The sequence below is a fragment of the Mustela nivalis genome (assembly GCF_964662115.1).
Source record: "Mustela nivalis genome assembly, chromosome: 8".
Taxonomy (NCBI): domain Eukaryota; kingdom Metazoa; phylum Chordata; class Mammalia; order Carnivora; family Mustelidae; genus Mustela; species Mustela nivalis.
This window is the reverse complement of record NC_139027.1, coordinates 127,329,519-127,343,179: the sequence shown is the minus strand read 5'-3', so window position 1 is coordinate 127,343,179 and position 13,661 is coordinate 127,329,519. Positions and strand designations below refer to the sequence as shown.

Genomic DNA, 13,661 nt, shown 5'->3' with positions numbered 1-13,661 from the left:
AGGGCAGCGGCTTAATCCACTGAGCCGCCCAGGCGCCCCCTGGACAAGCCTTTTAAATGTGATGGTCCTCACCTCTCCTGCGTGTTAAGTGGGAATCATAATGGCTGCCTCTAAGGGGGCACCATTTGCTTCTAGAATCTGCACGTGCAGAGTCTTCTGGAGTTGTACTCCGAGACCACACAAGATAATGAGTGTGGAAGGGCTGGAGTAAGAGTGCCCAGCCTAGGGGAGTATTTGTGTGAAGGATATCAGCCCCTTTCCTCAAACATGCTGTAGTTTGACCACATTTCCCATCAGCATCTGCCTCTCTTCAAAGACTGGGATGCAGAGCCCACCTGTGTCATAGGCTGATGCCTATGGCAGGTCCTACAGACCAAAGAGACCCCACTGCCCTAAAGGTGTGACTCTAGAAGTCCTTGGTGATTTCGGATCTTTACCTGATGCCTCTCTCAAGAGTGGTTGCTCAGACAGTGGCCTTCTTTCTACCAGTCTCTGACTGGCCAGTTTGTCATGGCGGGGGAGGGGGAATGGCCAGCAAGGATGACAGGAGTCTGGCCTCATGGTCCACTTCTGTCCACCCTCTTCCCCAAAGTAGAGATATGACTTCTGGTGAATGTCTTCAGCTGGTTTCTGTAGACCCAGAGCCCGAGATAGGGATTCCTGTGCAAATTGAATGACTCATTAAAGAGAATTCTCAGGAGAGAAAGTCGGGGAGGCAGGATAGGGCAGGATGTGGAGGCCTATGGCAGCTTGAGCCCTCAGAAACCTCACCTTGAAGCCAAGGGGCCAGCAGTTGTGCCACAACGCCAGCCGGCCATTGGCAATCATGGGAGTGCACAGGCCCCTGAGGAGGCCACTCACCTTTGCCTTACGGTCCTTCTGCTGGGAAGGAGGCATCTGTGAGTCTTTAGCAGCCAGAATCCACAGCTGCTGGATGCCTGGTGTACCAATCTGGGAGTGGAGATACTGGGTGAGTCCACAGCACTCACTGCAGCCCAGCTGTCCCTGCCCCCAACCCCCATGGCTCAGCACTCCGCTGCCAACGCTCCAGGAATGTCATCACAATCCCTCCCCACCTAGATGGCCTTAAGCAAGCTGCATAGCCCTTTACCACCTGTAAATCTCATTGTCACACTTTAGAGTCCTGTTACAGATCACTGTTAGGTGACCCTAGGGACTGCCCTGCTCAACAGCCACACGTAGTAGGCCTTCAGGAAATGTCAGTCCCCTGTCATCCCCCATCACAGGCCCACCAGCCTCGCCCTCCCCCCCCGGGGAGGTAGGGAGTCGCACGCGGAAGCATGGTCATGGTGAGGGGAGAGGGACTCTCACCACCGCACGCACAGCCACTCTAGCGAGGTACCGCGTGTCCCCGGAGCCCGCGTGGGAGTTCCATTTCCGCTGGGCCATTGTTCTCTGGCATCTCTTCAAGTCGAGCGGTCTGATAATGTTTTCTTTAAACGGAGCCGATTCTGTTTTGGGCACATTTGTTCTTCCCTCTTGCCTCTGAGGTGTCTGAATGTTCCTCCTCTGACAGGTTGATTTCATCGTGTTCCGTTTGCTTCTCGGCCCTGTTTGATGGGTGAGGGGCCTGCGAGTGTTTCTCTCAGAGCAGAATGTCCCTTTCAGACGGGGTGGTTGCTCGTGCTCATCCCCTGGTAGCAAGAAGGGCCGGTGGAAATCACAACTGCCGGCTCTGCGGGATGGGGGCGGTAGACCAGAAGCTCAGGAAGCCTCTTTTCGGGTCTGCAACAGGCCGGAGAACCGTGGAACCACATCGTGTAGCAGGGAAGAGGCTGGCATTGGGAATGGAGGCTGTGTTCAGCTCTCAGCCCTGCCACCTTCTGGCCTCGGGATGGTGGGCAAGTGATTTCTCCTCTCTGGGCTTCCTTCTCTTCTGGAGTGGGGACCGTGGCACCCCTACTGTAGTTAATCATGAGAACTGGGTATGGTGACAGCCTTAACCTCTTTGCTCAGCTAACTCCAGCTAGCTCTGCAGGTCTCTGACATCCTGGCTGTGCTGGAGGGCTGGGCTCCTCAACCTCGGCATGAGGGACATTTGGGGATGGATGCTTGTCTGTCGTGGGGAGGCTGTCCTGTGCTGGGCAGGATGCTTAGCAGCATGTCTGGCTTCTACCCACTAGATGCCAGTAGCACTTCATTCCTCAATTATGACAACCAACTCTATCTCCAGACGGTCCGCAGGGTCCCTGAGGGGCAATAGCTCCCCTTGTGGAAATCCTCCAGAGCTGCACGGTTCCATAAAATAGAACTGGGACAATGTATAGAAGTTTACATTTTTTTAAAAAGATCTCATTTAGTTATTTATTTGAGAGAGCAAGAGAGAGGACGAGAGAGCACAAGCAGGGGGAGCGGCAGGCAGAGGGAGAGGGAGAAGCAGGCTCCACTGAGCAGGGAGCCCGATGCAGGGCTTGATCCCAGGACCCTGAGATCATGACCTGAGCCAAAGACAAACACTTAACCAACCGAGCCGCCCAGGCACCCCTATAATTTTATGTTTTTTAGAGTCGCATTAAAAAAATAACAGATGAAATTAATTTTAATAGATATTATTTAACCCAGTGCCTATAAAATATTACCATTTTAACACACAATCTGTATTTTAAAATTACTAATGAAAGGTATTTTACATTTTTTCTTGCACTAAATCTTTGCAATCTGGTATGCATTTTCCATTTACAGCACATCTCAGTTGAGATGCTAGATTTTAAATAGTTAAAATGAAATATAGCCTTAAAAAGGTAAACATTATGTTTAATAAGTAAACATTACTCATACTAGTTTTTAAATTTAAATTCATTAAAATAAACCATAAAATAAATTTTAAAACTCGGTTCCTCAGTCACTCTAGTCACATTTCAGGTGCTCAGTGACCCCATGTGGCTTAGTGACTACCATGATGGACAGCACAGATCTAGAGGCAAAAATTTTTTTTTTTTTTTGCCATCTTTGTGCCTAATTGGTGAACAGAAGTGTATATGCATGGAGATATTACTCAGTAAATGTTCAGTTCCTTTGTTTTACTTTGACACACACACACACACACACACACACACACACACACACACACACCCAGGGACGTTTGGTATGTCTGGAAGTGTATTTGGTTGTCATTAGTGGGTATGAGGGTGAAGGCTGGGGATTCTTGCCTTGTGAAAATAAGGTCTCATGGCCAGGGTTAGGAATTTTTTTTTTTGTAGTGGGATGACTTGTGGCTGTGGTGGACAAGTGCCAAGCTAACATTTCACCTGAAGGACTTGAGACCCCATGGACTCTGCAGAAGGTACCCCTTCTCTGGCTCTGGTAGTAACTCAGCCAGGCCTCCAGGCAGCAGTGTGGGACCCTGGGTTGGAGAGGCTGGAGAGGATGCACAAATGGTCAGCCATGCTCTTGAGTCGAACCCCTACCAGACCCAGATTCACCACCTTGACTGTGCCCAGTCCCCATTGTCAATTCTCCACGAGAAGGGCTTTGGGCCAAGCCCTCATATGGAGCCCAAACTCCATTCCTTAAAACTGGGGGACTTGGGCACATCACACAGCCTTTCTGAGCCCAGGTCCTATCTGTGAGATAATGTGGATGAGTCCCAGACTGTCCAGGCTCACTGGTGGCGAGGGTCGTCAGAGGGAAGGGATGAGTTTCTGACCCAGCTTCTGCTGGAGAGGGTATCAAGCGGACCTCCCCTCTGTCATTCCTTTCCTTCCTGTCCACATCACGGGAAAACTCTCTGTTGTTATATTCCTGGCAGTTTTTAAAATCAGAGCCTTGCCGCAGTAGCAGAATTCAGGCCATAAAACACTCCCGGAGACTGCTTTGCTTCTAAAGCAACTTGCCCAGGGATGGCTTATAAATTCTGGACCCAGGTAGAGTTTGAGCCTTTTGCAATAAAGCTGTGGGGCCCCAGAGCAGATGGGGAAGCAGCACGGCAGTCTCCTGAGGGCTCAGTGTGGTGCCTGGTAGCCTCCGCAGCCTCAGACACCCCGGGGTCTCAGCGACCCTCTCAGGGACGCTATGCCCCCTGGCAAAGGAGGACAGATGGTGTGAGAACAGGAGCTGGAAGCAGTAAAACCAGATGTAGTGCTCTGGAAAATGCTGAAACCCAAGCACCCCCCCATGATGGGACTGTGCTAGGTGGAGAGAGGGGGAAGGAAGACCCACAGTGGGGGTCAGGCTCCTGCCAGGCTGGCTGGAGCGAGGTCGCAGCTCTAGGGGATAGTAGCATCAGGGATATCTAGCAAGCTGAGGAAAAGAATACTAGGACAGCTAAGACATGTTACAGATTTCCTACATGCTGTGCTCATGCAAAGGGCTCCCCATTATTAGTGTACTTCACCTGTAGGGTGCTGTTAGCGTTCTCATTGATGGAGGTGGAAACCGAGGCTCTGATCATTGGAAATCACAAAGCTCAGGGATGATAAATTTCTCTGGACAGTCTGCACTCCTACCCAGCATGTTCTAAGCCCACGGTCCACATTAGTGAGCACCTATTATGTGCCAAGAACCAGGAAATACCAGAGCAGAAGGCTTCAGCACTATGCCTCAAAAATCACATCATAACTAGCAGCGGGACTTGAGCCACAGAGAGGTCATGTAAACGGTCCCATTTCCTTATCAGCAAAATGGGGATATTAATAATAATTAGTTGTTAAGAGGAATAAGGGAGAAAAATAAGCATTAAGTGCTTGGATTTTCACTCTTGCTATTATTATTATTCTAAGCCCATTTTACAGATGAGGAAATTGAGATCCAGACAGGAGGGGTGGGCAACTCGCTGGTGGTGGAATTCAAGCAGGTGGCTGGACCGGAACTGTGCTTCCCGAGAAACGTGGGGGATGGGGGGTGAGAGTTAAGAGCCTGACAGAGCCTCAGCCTAAAATATCAAGCAGGGTTCATAAATTTAGGGGCTTTTTAGGGAGTAAGGATATTAAGTGGGAGGCTGGACCCAGTTGCATGGCAACCCAGCTGCTGTGATGGCCAAGGCAAGCAGGACAGTGAGTAGAGGCGACACGATGCTGAGGTCCCTGAGCCTTCCTCCTGGGCATCCTCCAGCTCCCCTTGACCCAGGCCTCATGGGTCCCAAGGCTCAGGCCAGGGCTGTCTGCAGGTGAGGGGCAGGGACTGCAGCTGGAGGTCAGAGAGGAAGGTGACATTCAGGATCCAGGCCGACACAGTTCTTCCCTCCATTTGGCTGTCGGCACGGGGGCAGGCTGACTCGGCAGAACACGGAGGGAGCGCGGTGCTCGAACAAGCACACCAGAATGCCATCTTTGTCAGCAGTCTTACAATAGACGCTCATGACCTGATGGACACAAGGCTCTGGGACCATTCTGGCTGCCAGCTTCTGCATCCAATCTCCCTGCTGAATCAGCAGCCTTGGTGCAGAAGAGGAAGGCATTTTTTCTGGCTTGCTGCTGCCCCGTGGGGTGTCCCTATAGCAGGTCAATGCTTCTGTTGCCTACAAAACAAGCATCATATATGACTGAGGTCTTCACTATACCTTTTTTCTGTCTTGGGTTATTCTCCCTTGACCAAGGAGAAACCAGTCTTCAGGCTTTATGCAAACGGCCATTACATTCAGATTCGGAATCCAGGGCCATCCTTGCTCCTCTTTGGTACCACATAGGACCAATACTGCCTCCAGAATCTCTCCTGGATCTCTCCTTTCCTCGTCGCTGCCTCTCATGCCCAAGATCCATGACATCTTGCTCAGATTCGTGTCCAAATTCCAGACTGGTGCCCTTCCAGTGTATGCTCCCCTGAACCTGAGTGACGGTCCAGCAATAAGCATCTGCTCCTGATGGAAATGTCCCCAAGCTCCCCTGTGCTTTGGGAGAATCAGACCCTCACTCTCTAGTTGCTCTCCCGACCTCTTCCCTCCTTGGCGTCCTGTGCCCCGTTCACCCCGCTTATCTTAGCAGGACCTGCCTTCTCAAACTCCCTCCCTTCGCTGGGATGCTCTCCCTCTGGGATCTCCCTTACCCCCTAAGATCAAGTCCAGACAAAACTGTCCCTGACCCCCACCCACCCACCCACTGTCTCAGGCTGCACTGAGAGGAGATGCTCAACTATCCAGGCCAGTGTGCACAGAGGACCCCCTGAGTCAGCCCTGAGTGAGAGAGCCCCGCCAGCATGGCCATGTTCATATCCCCAGCACACCATCTTGGAGCTGTTTGCTCTGTTCACCTCTTAGTCCGTGCCCATCACACTTATAATGGTCATTCACCTGACCCCGCGCATGAGTGGACTTACAGGTGAGTGGATGATTAATGTTCATAGAGCATGAGCCAAGCATAGGGTGCTCCCTCCCAACACCCTCTGCCTCCACCCACAAAGGTCCCAACACCTCCCCTGGTTCACCTTCTTCCATTTGGTTAGGCTGATGGTGAGTCACTGAGTACTGGTTTTCAACCCAGAATTTGAGCTCTGTGTGGCCCCACCTGCCAGGCTTCTTAGGGACTGATTCTCTGGAGTTTCTGAATGGAGGTCCCTGAAGTCTGCTGGTTTGGCCCCACATAGGCCTTCCTGGGCTCCCCTGGTGCTGGTCCAGGGGCAGTCAGGCTTGTAGGCAGAAACTCTGGTCTGTGTCTCAGAACTCCGAGCCTGCCCCTGCGGGCAACGGCCATGGCTGCAAACATTTTGGACCCCGCTTCTGCCCTCTGTCGTCTCTCCTGACACAGAGCTACTTTTGCATCCATCCTTTGGGGAGGAGCGTAGATCCGCTTTTAGCACAGAACACAGTGATTCAGTGTTTCTGCTTCCAAAAGCCAAGGGGCAAAGGCTAGAAGAAAGAAAACATGTTCACGGTGGATTTGCCTGGAATCTCAACAATCGATGCTATTCCCACTGCTGGTTTTATTCCCCAAGCTCAATTTCATTGCACTAATCTGAATGCCGTGCTGCGTGTTTATCGGCCCTTCCCTCTGATCCTGCCCGTGCTTCCACTAATCCTTCCTATAGATTTCTTGTTCCCTCCCGTGCCTCTTTTCCTTTCCAGACTCTGATGCTCACTGCAAGCACTATATTCCAGAGGCAAGATCTGGATAAGGCTACCCAGGCTGGGTAGATCTCTGCCTCTCCTCCAAATTCCTACCCCTTTGGGTCAGGTAATGTGATCACTCCTTGAGGGATCAGTTTCACCAGAGGCGGTGGGAAAAAACCAAATTATGTCTCTGAGGAATTATAATTCTGAGGAATTATATCCCTGGGGACACCTTGATCTGGTGCACCCTAAGCTAGACAGACAAATAAAGCCAGGACATTCTGGCCTTCTGGAAGCCCCTGTTGCGGCTCAGTTCAGGACCGAGCAGGAGCGTCCCATCCTCTTCCCGTATATAAGGTGTGATTGATCCTAACCTTTATCAGTGATTGCATTTTACTTGGTGAAATGCTAAGACCTCCCTCCATCCACATCCCATTCCCAGATCGCTTGGCTGAGCTTAGCCTGCTGTTAGTGGGTCCAATGTCTTTCCCCAAAAGATGGGTGGAAGTCCTAAGCCCTAGTTCCTATTAGTGTGATCTTATTTGGAAAGAGGGTCTTTGCAGATGTAATTAGTTAAGATGAATCATGGGGCAGGCAATAATCCAGTGAGACTGAGGTCCTTATCAGAAGGAAACATAGGTGTGTGGGTGGCTCGATTGGTTAAGCATCTGACTCTTGGTTTTGGTTCAGGTCATGATCTCAGGGTTGTGAGATCAAGCCCCACGTTGGGCTCTGCACTTAGCTCAGAATCTGCTTAAGATTCTCTTTCGTTTTCCCTCTACCCTTCCCTCCCCCTCACCCCCACAGTTGGGTGTGTGTGCAAACACTCTCTAAATTAGATAAGTAAATCCTTAAAAAAAAGAAAAGGAGATATCAGGCAAAGGCAGGTACAGGGGAGAACACTGTGTGATGACTGAGACAGAGCAGAATGTTGTAGCCACAGGCCAGGGACTTCCAAGGACTGCAGCAAACCCGTGGCGGGAGGAGGCAAGGAAGGATTCTACCTGCTCTCACAGGAGGAATCCTGGATGTCTTGATTTTGGACTTCTCCCCTCTAGAACTGTGAGGGAGTACATTTCTGTTGCTTTAAGCCACTCAAATGGTGGTCATTTGGGACGACAGCCCTACAAAACTAATATACTTGGAAACATGGGGATCCAGAGCCCTGGGCCGTGGGCAGGTACAGCCTTGAAACCCTCAAGGCTGTACCGTTACAGTGGAGTGGAGAGACCTCAGTGATACCAAGACCAAAAGCTGTCCTCCCTCCCAGAGGGTTTCTTGAGCCCACACTGTGAGGTCTCCTTGTGCACTGTTTTCTGCATTTGGCTCACAGCTAGCCTCCTGACCTTCCTCTTTTGGGTTCTGCTTCCTGCTTGTGAACAGTCCCAGCATCTGTTACTTGTCACCTCCTGGCCTTGGCCTCTGCCTCACCAACCAGGCTGTGGTAACCTGTTCTTGGCATCCTGGTGTTAATGTGACCTGTCTGCCATCCCAATGGGCTTTGGGACACTTGGCTCCAGTGACTGCTCATGAGAAGGCTTCCCTCATTCCACAGGAAGAACACAGTTTGTTCAGATTGTCCACACTCTCCCTTACACTGTCTGTGCCACATCATACTGGCTGCCTGGAAAGTCTGATGGGACGGTCCCCTTGGCCACAGGGCATACGAAAGAGTGGGTGTTCTCCTCTCTTCCATCTTCTCTTCAGAATAAACCTTTAATCCCCATCACCGGTCGTGAATGCTGCTCTCTGCCGTGACTAAGCAGCTTTGAGCCCCCTGTGCTCAGGCTCAGGGCACAGGTTTTTACACGCGGGGAGCCGGTCCTGTAGGCACTGCGCTGACTCAGCGTCTTCATCCCTGTTGGCAGGGCCGGCCTTGCCTGGACTCTAGGGATCCAGGATAGGGAGGGGAGAAAGGAGGTCACTGGGCGGTCTCAGGGATCCTCAGGACATGTCCCATACCACTGATGACATGTGAAAACCAAGTTTGTAGTTAAGTTTTGCCTAAGCAGTCCTGCGTGCCCCTCCCAGTACACACTTGTGTTAGCTTGGATTTTTGGCTCGCACACTTCTCTCTCCCACCAAGTAGTGAGCTCCCGGACAGCAGGATTGTCTCTGAATTACCTTGCATGCCCAGCACCTTGCTGTCCTCACCGTCAGTGTTAAGTCCTAGCACCTCTCATCAGGCGATGTCCAGGACTTTTCCTCTGTGGCCTAGAGTTGAGTGGGTGCTAATGAGGTCAAGGTAACGGGTGTAATCCCTTTGGAGGTCACTTAGCTTTGTCCAGTTCATTTCATGGGCTAAGTATTATTACTGGCCAAAGTCCAATCACAACTCTAGGCATAGGTTGCCTCTTCACCATGAATGGGTGCGGACTGACCAGCAGACCACTCCTAAACCCCAACCACAGGCCAGCTCCTGCTTCCTCCTTTAGATGTGACCCCCTACCTCAGCCACATCCTGTGCTTTAACCTTAACTATGATCTGACTCTTAAAGCAGTCTTCAAAGTGTACCCAACTCTAACCATAGCTCAGGGTCCTACTCTAGTAAGTCCTGGCACTCTGGGCTTCTGGGCACAAGAAGGAGCAGTTGGAGCTATGGAAGTGTAAAGGAATTCTCAGCCCACCAGTGGTGAAGGGCATGCCTTCCCAGGGATGCATCAGTGATGACAAGGCCTGGTATGGGTTGGGCATGACTCCTCTTAAATAAGTCTATAATACTAAATTCTGAATGCATTAAAAAAAAAAAACCAATTTCCAATAAAGGAGTTTTCTTACACCCAGGAGAGATTTGCCATGGGGGTCTTACATGGCTTTCCTACTGTATGTAACACAACTGAATTAGAATTTGACCTACACAGAGCGTTTGCTGTGTAAAGCAGGATCCACCTGGAAACAGATGCAGGAGATGTAGAGGACCAAGCAGAATCAGCACTTGAGGAACAATTTATTTGAGTGGCCGAAGTGCTTTCAAACAATCAATTAAAGCTATTCCCATCTCATGGGGTGCTAACCTCCATTTAAGGCTGAAAAAGAGGGCAACCTGTGTCAGCAGTATTTAGCAGTTTTAGCTGTATGGGTTGTGATGAAGTCAATTCTAACCTCTTAGGACCAGCTGGGGGATATTGAGGGAGGCCAGGATATTAGAAATCTGTATCTTCTTTACACTTAACTCAGTACTTATTAAATGTTTTTTTCTCCAGCCAGGGTAGAGCTATCTTTGAAAAACCTGTGTCTCTGTAGTGTTTTCCAGCTCCTTGACATTGACTCTGAGTTAAATCTTGGCTAAAAGCAATTACTGTCATATGATGAATTGAGGCAATTTATTTATTACTCGCGAAACATCCTAGGTGATGTCACTTAGAAGAATGATGGAATAATCTTTCTTGAGCACTCCATAGTCAACGAGACCTAGTGAGGGAGGCACTGTTCCCAGGTGTGGGGGAGGTAGTCGGAAATTTTAAAAAATTAGTCATCGTGGGAACAGAGAAAGAGTATTAGGAGTAAAGGAGACAACAGTTACTTAAACTTGAGCAAGGCTCGTCTCCCTGTGTAATTATACGGGATGCTATGGTGCCTAAATATCAAGAAAGGAATTATAGGGAAAGCCCAGAGATTAATAATAAAACTGAACTCAATGTGTTAAGGGCTTAGAGATGGTGGTTGATATACAAGGAAAGTGAAAAAGGATGAGGGAACTTAAGTTTAAAAGGTCAAGTTTAAATATCATTTGAGCAAAGTCTGTATAATTTGGCCCATATAACAAGATTCACATGACATGTTCATCAATCCCTTCGATATTAGAATATGATATGTTGGCAAGAGGGCATAAGGGGAGATAATCTTCAAGAAAAGCGGTTATGGAATGGAGCTGCGTGATACAGCAGGGACAGGCATATAGACAAAGACCGCTTAACCTGCTCATTCTAGATCAAAATACCCGTAAGGGTATCAAAATACCAGTAAGGGGAGGTGAACCACGAGAGACTCTGAAAAACAATCTGAGGGTTTTGAAGGGGTGGGGGGTGGGAGGTTGGGGGAACCAGGTGGTGGGTATTAGAGAGGGCACGGATTGCATGGAGCCCTGGGTGTGGTGCCAAAACAATGAATACTGTTACGCTGAAAATAAATTGAAAAAATTAAAAAAAAGAAATACCAGTAAGCATTACCTGCTGAATGACCCAGTTTAACACTTACCTTTCTTGAAAGCTAACCACAAGGTCTCTGCCTTGACCTTGACTCTGGCTGAAATTAACACACAGTCCTAGGCCTTCCTCCTGATTGACAAGCCCAGACATCTCTCAAAAGTGGCAATGGGGTGAACACCATCACTTGTTCATAGGTTGCCCTCACTGGCCCTTCGCCTGTTTGGCCTCACACCCCACCTTTGCTCTTCCTTTGCTGGCTGAGATGTGCAGGTAACCCTGGCACGCTGTGTTTCCCGGGCCCCATATCAACTGGCATGTAGGTTTGGCCAAGAGGAGACATTAATTGTACAGTAAGAAGGAGGAGAAGCCTTCTTCCTGTTGGCCTCAGGCACCTTCTTGGACAATGGCTATGTGCTCTCCATGACTCCATTTCTCCCTGAGGTCTACCAGACTTCCAGCTTCTTTTGGATGACCCTGACCTCTGGGCTCTGATGAGGACCACCACATCCTTTTGTCTCTCTAGTCTATGCTGGGTAATGGCTTTTGGTGTCGGTACCATCTGGGCTGCCTCATCCACCCTCTCCTGATGCCTGTGTATCCATTCTCTAGCAAATTTGCTCCATTTTACATGTTTGGAGTGGTTTCCCTTTTCCTGGTTGGATGCTGACGGATGCAGAGCCTGTGCCGATTTCTAGTGATTATTTCTTCCTTTAGGAAACAGTAAGGGAAAAATTCTGATTTAATCATCCAGTCTATATGGTTTTTTTCCCCCCTATATCAACATCACACTTACTCTTGCAAAATATCTGGAATCCACATTTTTCCATTAAAAAAAAAAAATCAACAACAGCATTTGTTTCTCCCCAGGCTTCTCACACCCCTCCTGTTTGCTACAATTTCAGTCCTCAAAGACTGCCAAAGTAGTTCATGATCACAATTACAAATGCTCTCAATGCCTTGGGATGCAATTTGTAAAGTCTGGAGGCTTGAATCTAATGAAGTATCCAGATGCTTTCCTACCAACTTTTATTCCCGATCTTGGACTTAAATTCCATTTTAAAAATAGCCCACCATTCTAAGAATCCGCTTCCAGCAAAATCAAGAAGGGATATGGTGCATACCTGACTTCAGAAGAGCTGGAAGGTTGCCCAACTTCCTTATCTTTTCCCTGTTGTCTCCTCTTGGCAACCCGTTGCCCCATAATCAGAGATATCTGCAATCCTTAAAACCTTCACTGACATAGAGGTACCAGCTCCCAAGTCAGAGTTTGAAAGGTTTTCTCCACTGGGTGCCAGATGCATGCAAAGCCAGAGTAAAGACAGAGAAACTCTTTGAGAAAAGAAGTCATTAAGGAGACGGGGTAAACTGCCAGCACAGTAAGATTGGGGGATAATATGCCCTTGGATAGCTAAGAGGGGACCGTGTGTTTTAAAGATTGCAGCTTTTAGGAATGGTGTTCCCGAGAGCCAGCTTCCTTTCGTTACCATCAGCAATGATCACCAGCATGGGTTATGCATCCCCTGGGATGTCCTTGGTTTTATCAGTTGCAATTAGATGTTCTTTATCTGAGACTTCTATTTTTGCTCCAAATCTTCACAGGGAGATTCTCTGAAGTAAAGCTATAGAATTGGGCCTGTAGCCAGTGAGAGCACTTTGAGAATGAATCATTAATCCCTTGTTGCCAAATTTTGTTATTGCTGCCATTAAGTCATCCAGATGTAAGCCTGATACAGGCCTCGCCTATTGGATGAAAGTGAAGTGAATCATTCCAGGGAGCTCTGCCGGCCTTCATCCTAAGGATCAGATGAACTCAGGCAGCAGAGTGCAAGGAAGCATGGCCCCAGCACCCACAGCACACCCACAGTTAATAGACACAGGAACCTCCTGCTACCACCCTGGACCCAGCTCCAGGGCCATGCCATCATTCTATCACATGTGTGAGCAGTTCCTCAGAGTTCATCAAACATTTTTATTTCTGTTATTACATTTGATCCTCAGAACATTCCTGTGAACTTGGCATTTACTCACTCTTTTACAAATGAGGATATCAAATCACCTGGTGGTTAATCGCTTTGATCAAGGTCACACAACCGGTTAGTTATGGAGTCTGGACATAAACTCATGTTTTTCTGGCCTGAAACCCATTGCTTTTGATCGATCTCATAAAACCATAGAATCTCATCTTCCAAAGGTGTATAAGAAATCATGTAGTCCTTCTGCATGATGGGAAAACACCAAGTTTCCACATAGTGTCTTTCACTATGGGTGACACATTCTCCTGCCTTTGTGGGTGACTTGGGGATTTGAAGGTAGACTGCGTAGGAGTCCCGTATCTCTAAGGAGAATGTCTCTCACCCTGAGCATGGGTATCACTGGAATCAAGGGATGCTGAGTTGAGGTGGGAAGCAGTGTCAATAAGCAAAGAAGAAAGGTCAGTATCCCATCACAGCGATTGGGCTTGGTGAAGCATCCAGGAAGCCCAGGAGGTAAGAACAGGTGGACACGAAGTGGG

General features: G+C 48.9%; 1 protein-coding gene across 16 annotated transcripts in view; it reads left to right on the top strand.

Moving 5' to 3' along the window:
• The window catches only part of PTPRT (protein tyrosine phosphatase receptor type T), a 1,049,177-nt gene that overhangs the window by 852,622 nt on the left and 182,894 nt on the right, over positions 1-13,661 (top strand). The gene's annotated exons all lie outside the window — the stretch shown is intronic.